This window comes from Erinaceus europaeus, chromosome 1, assembly GCF_950295315.1.
Source record: "Erinaceus europaeus chromosome 1, mEriEur2.1, whole genome shotgun sequence".
Lineage (NCBI taxonomy): Eukaryota > Metazoa > Chordata > Mammalia > Eulipotyphla > Erinaceidae > Erinaceus > Erinaceus europaeus.
The window spans coordinates 148,612,081-148,625,209 of NC_080162.1; the positions used below are offsets into that span (position 1 = coordinate 148,612,081).

The window sequence follows — 13,129 nt, forward strand, 5'->3', positions numbered from 1 at the left end:
CTTTCTTTCTTTCTTTCTTTCACCATCAGAGTTATTTCTAGAGCTTGGTGCCAACACTTGAGTCCACTGCTCCTGGTGGCCATTTTTTGCATTTTATTGGATAGGACAGAGAGAAATTGAGAGAGCCGGAAGAGATAGAGAGGGGGAGAGAACGATAAACAAATGCAGACCTTTCTCACTGCTCATGAAACTATATTCAAGTTTTATGAGTGTTTCTTCTTAATGAATTAAATGCTTTATTCTTATGTCTTGACCTTCATCTTTATAAAAAAGATATTAGATATTACTATTATAGATATTACTATGCCAACTGTATTTTGAAGATTTTACTTAGAAAATATCTTTTTTCATTATTTTATTTTATTTACATTTGAAAGGGCAAAGAGAAATTGAGAGGGGTGGAGAGAGGGAGAGAGAAAGAGATACCTGCAGATCAACTTCACCACTTGTGAAGTTTCCCCTCTGCAGGTGGGGACTGGGGTCTTGAACCCACATCCTTGCATATAATAGTAGTGTGTGCTCAATTGGGTATGCCATCAAGCTTATATTTATTCTGAATTTACTTTTCTTTTAAGATTTAGAGGTGTTTCTTTTTTTACTGTTAATTTAGTAAATTTTAGGGAGTATGTTTTGTTTGCTATATAAAAGTTATCTGGAAGGGAGTCGGGCAGTAGTGCAGCAGGTTAAGCACACGGCATGAAGTACAAGGACTGGCAGAAGGATCCCGGTTCAAGCCCCCTGCTCCCCACCTGCAGGGGAGTCGCTTCACAGGCGGTGAAGCAGGTCTGTAGGTGTCTATCTTTCTCTCCCCCTCTCTGTCTTCTCTTCCTCTCTTGATTTCTCTCTGGCTTATCCAGCAACGATGACATCAACAACAATAATAACTACAACAATAAAACAACAAAGGGAATAAATAAATGCTTTTTAAAAAGTTATCTGGAGTTTAGTAATTCCGTCAATGGAACTTATTTTCATCTGTCAAACCCAAGTATGATTAAGTGTCTTGTCACATACGTTCATGTATGTACAAACATATCTACTAATAACTGTTTTCCTACAATGAACTTGTATATTATTTTTATAATTCAGAAATCATGATGAGATAGATAAATAAATAGTTTGATGGCTATGTTTTTGCTATAACCAGGAAGACTTATCAAGGGTCATAAAGTGTTAGTGGTCTGAAGTCATGGAAAGCTGTCCTCAACCACATCCCAGTATGCCCACCTATAGCATATAAAGACTTGCAGAAGTAAGATTGCTGTTAGCAGGAGTATCTGATAACTGTGGCAGCATCACCAGATTTTGTAAGCATAGATGCTGCATTGAATGCAATTTACTAAACATGTATAGTTTTTTAAAAATATTTATTTTCCCTTTTGTTGCCCTTGTTGTTTTTCATTGTTGCTGTAGTTATTATTGATGTCATCATTGCTGGATAGGACAGAGAGACATAGAGAGAGGAGGGGAAGACAGAGAGGGGGAGAAAAAGACAGACACCTGACGACCTGCTTCACCGCCTGTGAAGTGACTGCCCTGCAGGTGGGGAGCCGGGTGCTCGAACTGGGATCCTTATGCCAGTCCTTGTGCTTTGTGCTACATGTGCTTAACCAGCTGCACTACCGCCCGACTCCCATATGTATAGTTTTTAAAATATAAAAATCTGTTTATTTTATTTAAGAGAGAAGAGAAAGAAAGAAAGAAAGAAGAAGAACATCACTCTGCCACATGCTATGATGGGGACTGAATTCAGAATCTCATATTTGAGAATCCAATGCTTTACCCATTGAACCATCTACTGGGCAACAGATGTGTAGTTTCTTGTTCTAAGATTGATATAAATTGTGATGTGTGTTTCCTCTGGCAACCTATAGCCTATAGACCAGAGAGAAGCTTGGTGGCACTTCAGTATAGGTTCTGATCTATCTCTGCTAAATGGAGTTGAAGGTTAAAATATGTTCCTTCACTGAACATTCAGATGATTGTCTCCCACTTGCTAACACTCTGTCAGAAGCCCCATTAGGACATAGTCCAAGAAATGAGGACACTATTGCCACACTGGTTTTCAGAATAAGGGAGGCAGCACTAGAGAACTCTTGGGCCTTCACCATCAGCAATAGCTACCCCTACCCCCATGCCTACCTACCTCCTCCCCACCCACAGCCAGACCTTCTGCCAAGGCTAGATCTCAGAAGCTGGATCAGACTAGGAAAATCCCACATGGAAGGATTATGGGTGGATTGTTTTCTGGAACTCCAGAAGAGTCTCTTAGCCAAGTGCCCACACAAGACTTCCTCATTCAAAAACATTACATCCTTTCATTCCGGTGGCTCAAGATATTCCAAATCAATGTGAAGTCCTTCTAGACTTTTTTGATCACCCTCTGCCAACCCTTAGCCTTCAAATTTCCTCCTCACAATTATTCCGTACTTGTCTTCCCTCTCTCATGTCTAATCATATTAAGAAAACAATTGACCATATATTAAACAAAATCTCTATATATCCTTTCATTATGCCTATGGTTATTATCTCCCAGTCCAGCTCTAGCCCTGACAGGTTTGGGTTCAAGCTCATGATCAATTGCTTGATAATTTATGACTTTGGACACTTCAGTGAACTCCCTTTAGCCCTGACAAAACACAGAGGTGCAGGGTAAGGACAAGAATGAGATTTTTTTTTAACTACTGATAATTTTACTTTGTTTTGATTTGGAACCATATGGATATATATCATTCAAAAATTAAAATTGAAAAGTTCAACAGGGATCGGTTGATGGTGCACTGGGGAGAGGGCTTCTGTTACCAAGTGCATGAACCTATGTTCAACTCCCTATTCTCCTCCTGTGTGTGGATATGTGTGTGTGTGTGGTCTGGGGGGGGGGGTGTTGCTTAAGAAGCAGTGAAGCAGAGCTGCAGGTATCTCTGTCTCTCTCCCTCTCTGTCTCTGTCCAAAATAAAAGAAAATTTGAATATTTTTCAAAATAAATTCTAACTCTAAATGTTATGACTTAACTGAGGCTATGGATCTAGTTTGTGATATGTGTGTATGTGGACATATATATGTGTGTGTGTTTCCCAAGATGCAAAATGGTATATAATGGACATTTGTTAAGTATAGTCTCTTTGGGGGGGACAGTGAGATAACTCGCCTGAGAGGATGTCTGCTTTGCTGATTCAACCCCCTCCCCCAGTATATAACTCCCCCCATATGGAGGGACTACAGAATTGGTGGGAGTTTTGGTGCTGTAGTACCTCTCCCTCTTCTCCTTATCTCATTCTCTCTTTCTCTCTTTAGCTTGAAAAGTCAGTCTGGAGCAATGAAACTTTAGCAATGACAAAAGAAAAATCAAATTAAAATGAAATTTTGGTGAGGATCACAATGTAGTACATGCAAATGCCAAACTGCAATGCTGTATATCTGAAACTTCCATGATACTTTTAGCTTCAAAAGTGGTGAAGTAGAGCTACAGGTGTCTCTCTATCTCTATCCCTCTCTATTTCCCCCCTACCCTCTCAATTTCTCTCTGTCTCTATCTAATAGTAAATAAATAAATAGTTTTAAAGGAATAAATTATTTTAAAAAAACACAAGCTCTCAGAGGTAAAAGTGATAATCTAGGATAATAAAGGCAGTTTATTTCATTGTGCATTTACCTTAAATGAAAGTCATTCCTTGCAACTTCGGTTTGTAATATCTAAAACATGCTATCTTACATAAATAATCTTTGTCAGCCTCTTTCCTTGTCCCTTTGGCCCTGTCAACTCCTCAAGGATAGCAGCTATGACTTATGCATCTTTTCATGTCTCCTCTGTGTGGCATGTGGAAAAATCTTGATCACTGCCTGCTTGAACAAATGCACACATTAATTAGCCAAAAAGTTCTCTTAACATTTACTGCCTTTGGGTTTTTGGATGATTTCCCATTGTTTTTAAGCCTCTAAATAATAGTAGCCCTGTCATCAGTCCCATAAATCACCAATCACAGCACATATCTTCACTTGTCTCCTTAGGCGGAATTCCTAGAAATGGAGTGACTGGCTCAGCGGGTAGGAAAAAGTTTAAGGTTGTTGAAATCACATTGCTAATTTCCCTTCCAAAATGTTGTCCCAGGATGCACTCTGGGCAGCTGCTGGAGGGAGAGAGGCCTGGTACTGACATCACTGGACTAAACAGCTCTTCCCCTTCCCTGCAGCCTGTGCTCTTTGACTGGGAAGAGAAAACCCACCCCTTTGCCGTCATTTACATCCATGCTTAGACTTTAAGGAGACTGAACTGTTCTGCAAAGCTCACCAGACATGATTTATTTAAGCAAGCTTATTTGTTCATACACACTGTCTATCTACTTTGGCCTGTATGCTTTACTTCTAAAGCTTCTATTTTTACATTTCGGTGCTCTTTGCTATTCTCTTGCTTCATTTTTGTTGTTGTTTGTTTGTTTTTGCTTCCAGGGTTATTGCTGGGTCTCAGTGCCTGCACCATGAATCCACTGCTCCTGGAGGCCATTTTTTCCCCTTTTGTTGCCCTTGTTATGTTTATTATTATTGTTGCTGATGTTGTTCATCGTTGGATAGGACAGAGAGAAATGGAGAGAGGAGGGGAAGACAGAGAGGGGGAGAGAAAGATAGACACCTGCAGACCTGCTTCACCGCCTGTGAAGTGACTCCCCTGCAGATGGGGAGTCCCGGGGCTCAAACCGGGATCTTCATGCTGGTTCTTGTGCTGTGTGCCACGTGCACTTAACTCACTGCGCTACCGCCCAACCCCCGTTGCTTCATGGTTTAACTAACAGTCTCCAGATATTTTTTTTTTTACATGTTGAGGAAAGATACGTATTGCTGAAAACTTCCAAAAGACGCCAAAAGTAAAGAGAATAGTACAAGGAGCGCCTACGTCTTCATCACCCAATTTAAACAGTTCTAAATGCTTTGACATTCTTGCTTTATCTATTTATCTGTTTCTTTTTAGATAGAAACATAAAGACTTTTAGATAATTGGACTGTTCCAGGAAAAATTCTAAGCATGATAGCACTTTAATACTAAATAAATATGTATCTAAAGGTTTTTTCATAAATATCTAAAGGTTTTTAAGCCTGCCTTGTAAGTATTACTATTTTTTCCATATTTACTTGTTCCTTTTTTCAATTTTTCGTTTGTGATTCATAGTGGGTTGCAAGATTGTAAGATTGCAGGGTTACTACTTAAGGACCTGATTACCTCCAAAAGGTTTTGTTTTAACACTCTAGATCTTACCCTCTTTCATTTCTCCACATTTCCTTGACTCTTTCTTTCTACAAAATGTGGCTCTTTTATATTTTTAATGTTTTTGCTCTTTTTCCCCCTTATTTTATTTAGAAAAGAAAGAGAAACTGAGAGTTTAGGGGGACATAGAGGGGGAGGGAGAAAAAGAAACAGCTGCAGCACTGCTTCACTACTTGTAGAGCTTCCCTCCTGCAGGTGGAGACTAGGGTTCCGAGCTTGGACCATTGCACATGGTGATGTATATGCTCTGCTAAGTGTGCCACCACCCAGCCACTAAAATGTGACCTTTATCCTTCTTCAGTTACCTGCACGCAGTCCATGGGGCATTGGTGAAATATTCCAGCCACATGTCCAGTGCAAATGAATGGCCAAGCCCTTGTCAAAGTCACTCTGATCAGCAGCAGGAGAGGAGAATCGTCAATTAGTGTTTGGAGCACATAAACAACTCAGCTAGTCTCCTGGCCTTTGTTGGTCTAACTGATCACTCACATTAATTGAACTCATAATTCAACAGCATTAACCCTATTAAATTGGGATTTAGCTTCATTAAACAGTGACCCAGGATGCCAGGGGGAATAGCTTTCCCCCCTCCCACTTTTATTAAGCAGGGACTCCTTTGCCTTGTCAGAAGCGAACAATCTCATTACCCTCTCCTTTGTAGTCCAGGCTTCCTGGTTTGTGCAAAACTCCAAGACCGTGACAATACGCTGATGTCTCCCTCTGGAATCATACTTCACATCAAATCTCTGTAGAAACTAGAACTCTACAAAGTTTGAGGACTGTGAGGATATAGGCTGGAGGAGGAGGAGGCAAGGAAGGAGGAAGAGGAGAGAGACATGCCTAAAAGCCTTTTTTTTTTTTTTATAAGTGCTTGCAAAGCCATAATCATGGCCAGGCTGGAAGAAGAGAAGGCCTGGGGCCCCGTGCTCGGCCGCTGGTCCCTGTGTTAATCCCTGCGTGAGCAACAGGAGCCTTTGGAATCTGAGTCTCAGCCTGACTTCAGCATCTGGCACTCGAGCCTGAGACTGAGGATCGGGGGAAGAAATCCCAGCTTAGGGTATGGATGGGCCTGCCAAAGCTCATGTCCAGCAAAGAAACAATTGCAGAAGCCAGAACCCCTACCTTCTGCACCCCCAAAAAGAATTTTGGTCCATACTCACAGAAGGGGGGAAATATTAGAGGAAGATGATCAGAGGACTCTGGAACCCAATTTCATCAGGGCCTAGAAAGAGACGAGTGAAAAAGGAAGGGTAAAAAAGTAGCAACAGATATAAGTATGAATTAAAAAGGAAAAAGAAGGCTGGATCATAGAAAAAGTGGGCAAAAAATATAGATAGATAGATAGATAGATAGATAGATAGATAGATAGATAGATAGATGGATAGGGAGATAGGGAGATAGGGATAGACAGTCATAGAAATAATAGTCAACCCATACCTGTGATCTTGGGAGAACTACTACAGTTTCCAATGGAAGGAATGGGGACACAGAATTCTAATGGTGTGAAATTGTACCCCTATTATCTTATAATTTTGTAAACTAATATTAAATCACTAATAAAAAATGAAATAGAAAAAAAATAAATCCCAGCTTATCCAGGTCCAGGACCAGCCCTGGCTAACATCTAGAAAAGTCCAAATGTCCTTGACTAACCAACACCAGCTTTAGAGTCTAACTCTCCCTATGTCCGCCTTTCCACACTTCTTGCCTCCCAGAAGGCTGTGGGGGATAATGACAGCTCAGCCAGTGTCATGAGTATTCTTGCAATGCACGTGTGTGTGTGCGTGTGCGTGTGTGTTCCTGTCCGTGTCTATTCCTGTTCCCACTAGTGAGCTGGAAGTTTCTGTGCCCAGCATGAGAAATGAAGCCCTCTGTCAAGTGGTAAACAAGGAGGATTGTGGGGATTAAAATGTCACACAGACCCAAAGCCAGGCCTTTGCTTACTTATTCAGTGGCCTGGGAGCCCCAGGGAGAGGCTTTTCAGGTCCCTGAGCCTGCACGAGGTGTGTGAAACCAGAGCCCCGCCTATCTGTGGAAAAAGCTCTGGGGGGAACAGGAAGAGACAAGCTCCCTGGCTGAGGAGCATGTTCAAAGAAGCCTGCTTTCAAATTAAAATAGACGTGCTCCTGAAATAATCTTGTTTGGAGACACCTGAAATCTTAGGAAGAGGAAAAAGCTATCAATAAATCCACTTACCCTTTGAGTCTGGCCGGACCTTGGCTATTTATAATGTATTTTTCCTCTGTGCAGCTTAAAATAATCAGAACACATTATCACATTAACTCTTGCTGTCCCCATCCTCACCTCCCTGCCCTTCATAGGCTCCTGTCCTTCAGGATCACAGAGGACATAGTCCCTGGGGTAGTGACTTCTGATGCACTGGTTCCTAGAGTCCACTGACCCCCACAGCCTCCCAGGCTAGTGTCCCTGCTGCAGTGTCTTCCTCACTGCTGGTGTCACCTGAGGCCCATGTCCAGTGGTCACTGTCAACCATGAAGTTCTTGAACTCACAAGCTGAGTTTTTTTTTTTTTAAGTTCAAGCAAAGCAAAGCTCTCTCCAGAAGGGTGCAAAATGGCAGCCTATGCAACAGGGAGTTGTTTAGTGTGAAGACTCAGGAGCAATTTTATTCACAGTAGTGTAAACTCTTACTACCTTTTTGGTTTTGTTTCTGTTTTCCTTGCAGTTGGGTTTGAATTGACGAAGTTGTTTCTAAAACTTACACCAAGGAGAATTCTGTCAATGTTTGCCTCTGAGTATTTGATGGTTTCTGGCCTAACATCTATATCTTTGATCCATCTGCAGTTGACTTTTATTTTATTTATTTTTTATTGCCACCAGGGTTATTGCTGGTGCTCAGCGCTGGCACTATGAATCGAGGGCTCCTGGCAGCCATTTTCTCCAATCTTTTCCCCTTCCTATTTTATTTTTACTTGACAGGACAGAGAGAAATTGAGAGGGGAAGGGAAGTAGAAAGGGGGAGAGAAAAATAGAAACCTACAGACCAGCTTCACCACTTGAGAAGCATCTTCCCTGCAGGTGGGGAGTGGGGGCTTAAACCTGGATCCTTGAGCCTAACTGGTTACACTGCCATCTGGCTCCTGCAGCTTACTTTTATATATGGTAAAATATGGTGGTTCAATTTCATTTTTCTGCATATTTCAATCAAGTTCTCCCTATATCATTTGTTGACTAGCATCTCTGTCCCTACCCCCCTCTCTCTCGTTAATCTTTATTTTTTTTCACCATTCCCGTCACCGTCTATGTCCCTATCCCCACCCCCATAGATAACCACTATATTTCTCCCACAGTCTTAGATGTAGGTTGACATTTTGTTTTTTCACATTCATATACTCAATTCTTTATAGCCAGCATATGAGTGAAACAATTCTGTGGTTGTCCTTCATCTCCTTGCTTGCTTCACTAAGCATAATCTCCAATTCCGTTCACTTTATTACAAAGGACACAATATCATCCCTTTTTGTTACTGAATAATACTCTGTTGAGTATATGGGATATAGTTACGGGACATAGACTTCCTCTACTTGATGTTTTTGACTGAATTGTTGAAAATAATTAGGTGTCCACTGTTGTGGGGGGCTGTAATTCCTGGGTTCTGAATTCTATTCCACTGGTCTGTTTATCTATTTTGGTTCCAGTACAAGGCAGTTTTGATTATAGGGGCTCTTTAGTATGTCTTGAGGCCAGGAAGCATGATGAAGCAGGTGGGGAGGAAGGGTACTGGAGTTCTGGTGCATGATGGTGGAAAAGGACCTATGTTGGGAGAATGAGGGTTTATCAACAATTTATTTCTACCAAAAGACCTAAATTTAAAAGACAGTTTAAAAAGACAAAGGCAAATTTGGATGCAGCAGCTGTTACACACACACACACACACACACACACACAGATATATATCATGTATGTTAAATATAGCATGCCAGAAAATCATTAATTACCATGATGTATAAAGAGCTTTTATAAGAATCAGAAAAAATGAGCAAAGTTTATGATGAACAGTTCTTAGAAACCAACAAACATGAAATTCAAATAAAACTTTATCAAACAGATAGAGATGATTGCAAATGTTGTGACTGGGCAGTGTTGTACCCAATAAAGTACACATTATAATGCATGAAGATCCATGTTCAAGTCCCCAGTCTTCACCTGCAGAGGGAAGACTTGAGCAATGGAACAGTGCTGCAGTTTTCTCTCTCTCTCTCTTTTTTAATATTTTATAGTGATTTACAATATTATAAAATACTAGGAGTATAATACCATACTACTTCTACCATCGAAGTTCTGTGCCCACCCCCCTGCAATGGTAACCACTATAGTTCTCCCAAAGTCATAAATATGGGTAGAATATATATATATATATATATATATATATATATATATATATATATATACTTTTTTTTAAGTTTATATGCTTTAGTTCTCTATATTCCACATATGAGTGAGATCATCGATAGGAAATTTTAGGTAGATATGATTATTGTCCACCAGATAATCTCCATCCCCAGAAAAATGGGGCAGGTAGGTGGGAGGCACTGTGACACAGGTAGAGGGAAGTGAGAACTGCCCACAGTTGTTGGGGCTCAGATTAGACCCCTCCTAAACTGTCCCTCATCCAAAGCTCTGTTCACTGGCTCAGATCAGAATCTCAGTTGCCACATGTGCAACCTTCTAATGGGACTTATTTAATTATATTGGTCAGGTATTATCCCAATATTATGTGGCCCACCAAAAAAAACCCCTTTGTATTAAGACAGCCATCAGTGATTCCCAGGGACTTACGGTTTAACTATAGAAGCTCTGCTCCATGCTGTAGGATCATGAGCCTAGCTTTGTCCACTGCTCTGCATGGTCTTGGGCCAGAGGACTATCCTGGGGGTCATATTCTCAAAGCACAATGGGTTAAGCAGAACTATGAGAAGCCTCAAATGATTTAGGCTTAGAATTGACCCACTGTGACTTGCAGCCACATGCCATCAGACATAGCAAATCACATAACCAATGTCAAGGGTGCAATGTGTCAAGGGTGTTCCAATCATAAAATGGTGGCAGGGGTGTGAGTGCAGAAAGGAGCAAAAAGTTGGGGCCAATAATTCAATCTGCTACATGGGGCAAGAGCAGAGATGACAGGCAGCAAGGCCAGCAGTTCTCTATAGAAGGGACAAAACTGGGGGTGGTGCCTCAGACAACACAGGACAGTTTAGCTGGACATTTGGCAGCAGCAAATGTGGACAGCTGGGCTGATTTACCTCTGACCAGCCATGCCCAAGAGCACTGACTATGTATCCATGTCCATCTGGAAGAGCTTTGCATTAACATAGTGCCAGCTTCTGTCCTGCTCCACTATTGTCCTACACCTCTTGGATGTAAGCACTGGAATACTGTTTTATGAGATTTGCAGGTGATGGACAGCTGAACAGCATGGCTAATGTGCTTTGATGGCAGTGTCAAAATGCCAATTGGTTTCAACAGGCTGGATTGATGAGCCCCAAATAATGACAACAAATGAAACAGGAAACTTAATTTAATGAACACCTACTACAGGCCAGAAACACAATTTTATTTCATCTCTCCATCAACATTTTGCTTCAAAATGGAGGAAAATCTACATCTTTGCAAAAGATTATACTACATCCCATATAAAACAACAAGAAGAAAAGAAATATAAGAACAAAATTAATAAAAAATAAAGCATAAAGACACAATAGAGAAAATGAACAAAAGCTAAGATGATTCCCAAAAAAAGATCAATAAAATTAGCAAACCTTCAGTGGGGCTGATCAAGGAAAAAAGAAAACTTGAATCGTTAAATTTAGAGATGAAAGGACAATACTACTAACCCTTGAAAAATAAAAGAATGGCAATTAATTAGTTAACTTGGATGAAATAGGCAAATCCCTAGAAAAACACACAATGAGACTGATTCAAGAAAAAAAAGGGGGGAAAGGAACTTTAAATAGGCCTATCACAAATAAAGAGATCAAATTAGTAATTTTAGAACTCCCCACAAAGACAAGCAGTCTAGGCCTACTGGGATTCACTGGTGAATTCTAACAAACACTCAAAGAAGAATTAATACCAGTCAATCATAGTCTTCAGAGGAATGCTTTGCAGCTCATTCAATGAAGCTAATGCTACCCTGATATCAAAATCAGACAAAGACATCTTCGGGAAAAAAATAATAAGATATAGAAAATTATCCTTTACAAATGCAAAAGCTCTCAGCAGAATATTAGGATATTAAAACCTGCAATGTATAAATGGAATTATATGTCATGAACAAGTAGAATTTGTCCTGAGACTACAGTGTTGGCTTAAGCTTCAGAAAGCAATTAATATAAAACCCAACATTAATGGACTAAAAGACAGAAATCACACGATCATTTCAATAAATTCAGGGCAGGAGGGATGCTATAAAAATCAATACCCTTTCATGATATAAAACACTCAACCAATTAGGAACTGGTGGATACTTAATCTGCTAAAGGTCGTTTTTGCAAACCTACAAATCGTGTCACACACAGTAAATGGTAAAAGACTAAATGTATTCCCCCTAAGACTAGGAACAAGATTAAATCTTTTTTCATTTTCTTTCCTTTTACTATTTTATTGGTGGGGAGGGGGGGCGGCATTAACGGTTTATACTGTACACTGTAGTTGTTGACACATGGGTACAATTTCTCATCTCACTGTGATAGGTGTCTGCAAAACAATCTCACCCCCAAGTTAGGTCCTTTTTCACCATCATTCACCATGGCCCCAATGTCCTCTCCACTCTTTCCTTGCACTCCTTCCCCAGAGTCCTTTGCTTTGGTGCAATATCCCAAATCCAGTCCAAGTTTTACTTCGTATTTCCCCTTTCTGATCTTGTTTAAGTTGTAACTGTGAGTGAGATCATCTAGTATTTACCCTCCTCTTTTTGGCTTATCTCATTTAACATAATTCCTTCAGGATGCATCCAAGATGAATCTAAAGAGATGACTTCATCATTCTAAATAACAGAGTAATATTTCACTGTGTATATATACCATAACTTTCTTAGCCACTCAACTGTTGTTGACTACCTAGATTGCTTCTCACTATTTGTATGACATGTACTAGAGGGTCTTGTAAGTGCAGTTGTGCAGGAGAAAGAAATAAAAAGCATCAAGATTGAAAAGGAAGAAATGAAATTCTATTTCTGTTTTGTTTTGTCATAACCTACGCATTTACTTTTTACTATAAAGAAATCCAAGTGGCCCAGGAGGTGGCATAGTGGGTAATGTGTTGGACTCTCAAGCATGAGGTCCTGAGTTTAATGCCTGGTATAAAGTGCACCAGAGTGATTCTTTGGTTCTCTCTCTCCTTCTCTATTCACTCATTAATAAATACATCTTTAAAAGGAGGGGAAAATTCTAGCACACACCAAATTAATGAGAATAATATATAAGGCGGGAGCAAAGTCAGGCCAGCTGTATGGCACAGCCCCAGCAGGCTAGCACTAACTGCAAAGTGGCGAGTCCTGGGCTAAACTAAAGCTATTTTTCCTTACATTGATAATTTAAAGATTTATTGGGTATTGAAAATACACAAATATTACCTGAAGACAATTGTGGAGGCAAGTCAGGCCTGCTGGATGGCACAGCTTCAGCAGGCATGGGCTAACTGCAAATCAGGGAGTCCTAAAACTAAACTGAAGCTATTTTTCCTTACACTGATAATTTAAAGACCTATTGGTTATATTGGATATGCACAAGTAATACCTGGAGACAATAAAAGGAGATCCCTGGGGGAAGTACGTTGTGACAACAATTATGGCAGTGAGTATGACAAGGCTAAAATTGGACTAGGAACAGAAGCTGCTGTACCCATTGGGA

The 13,129-nt window shown here is 40.3% G+C and overlaps 1 long non-coding RNA gene across 1 annotated transcript in view; it reads right to left on the minus strand.

Annotated features, from left to right (window-relative positions):
• Window positions 1–6,415: 6,415 nt before the first annotated feature.
• Window positions 6,416–13,129, minus strand: part of LOC132542029 (uncharacterized) — a 53,202-nt gene continuing 46,488 nt past the window's right edge. The window contains exon 3 of the long non-coding RNA XR_009553161.1: window positions 6,416–6,479. This is a non-coding gene — a long non-coding RNA (uncharacterized LOC132542029). The remainder of the gene's footprint in view (window positions 6,480–13,129) is intronic.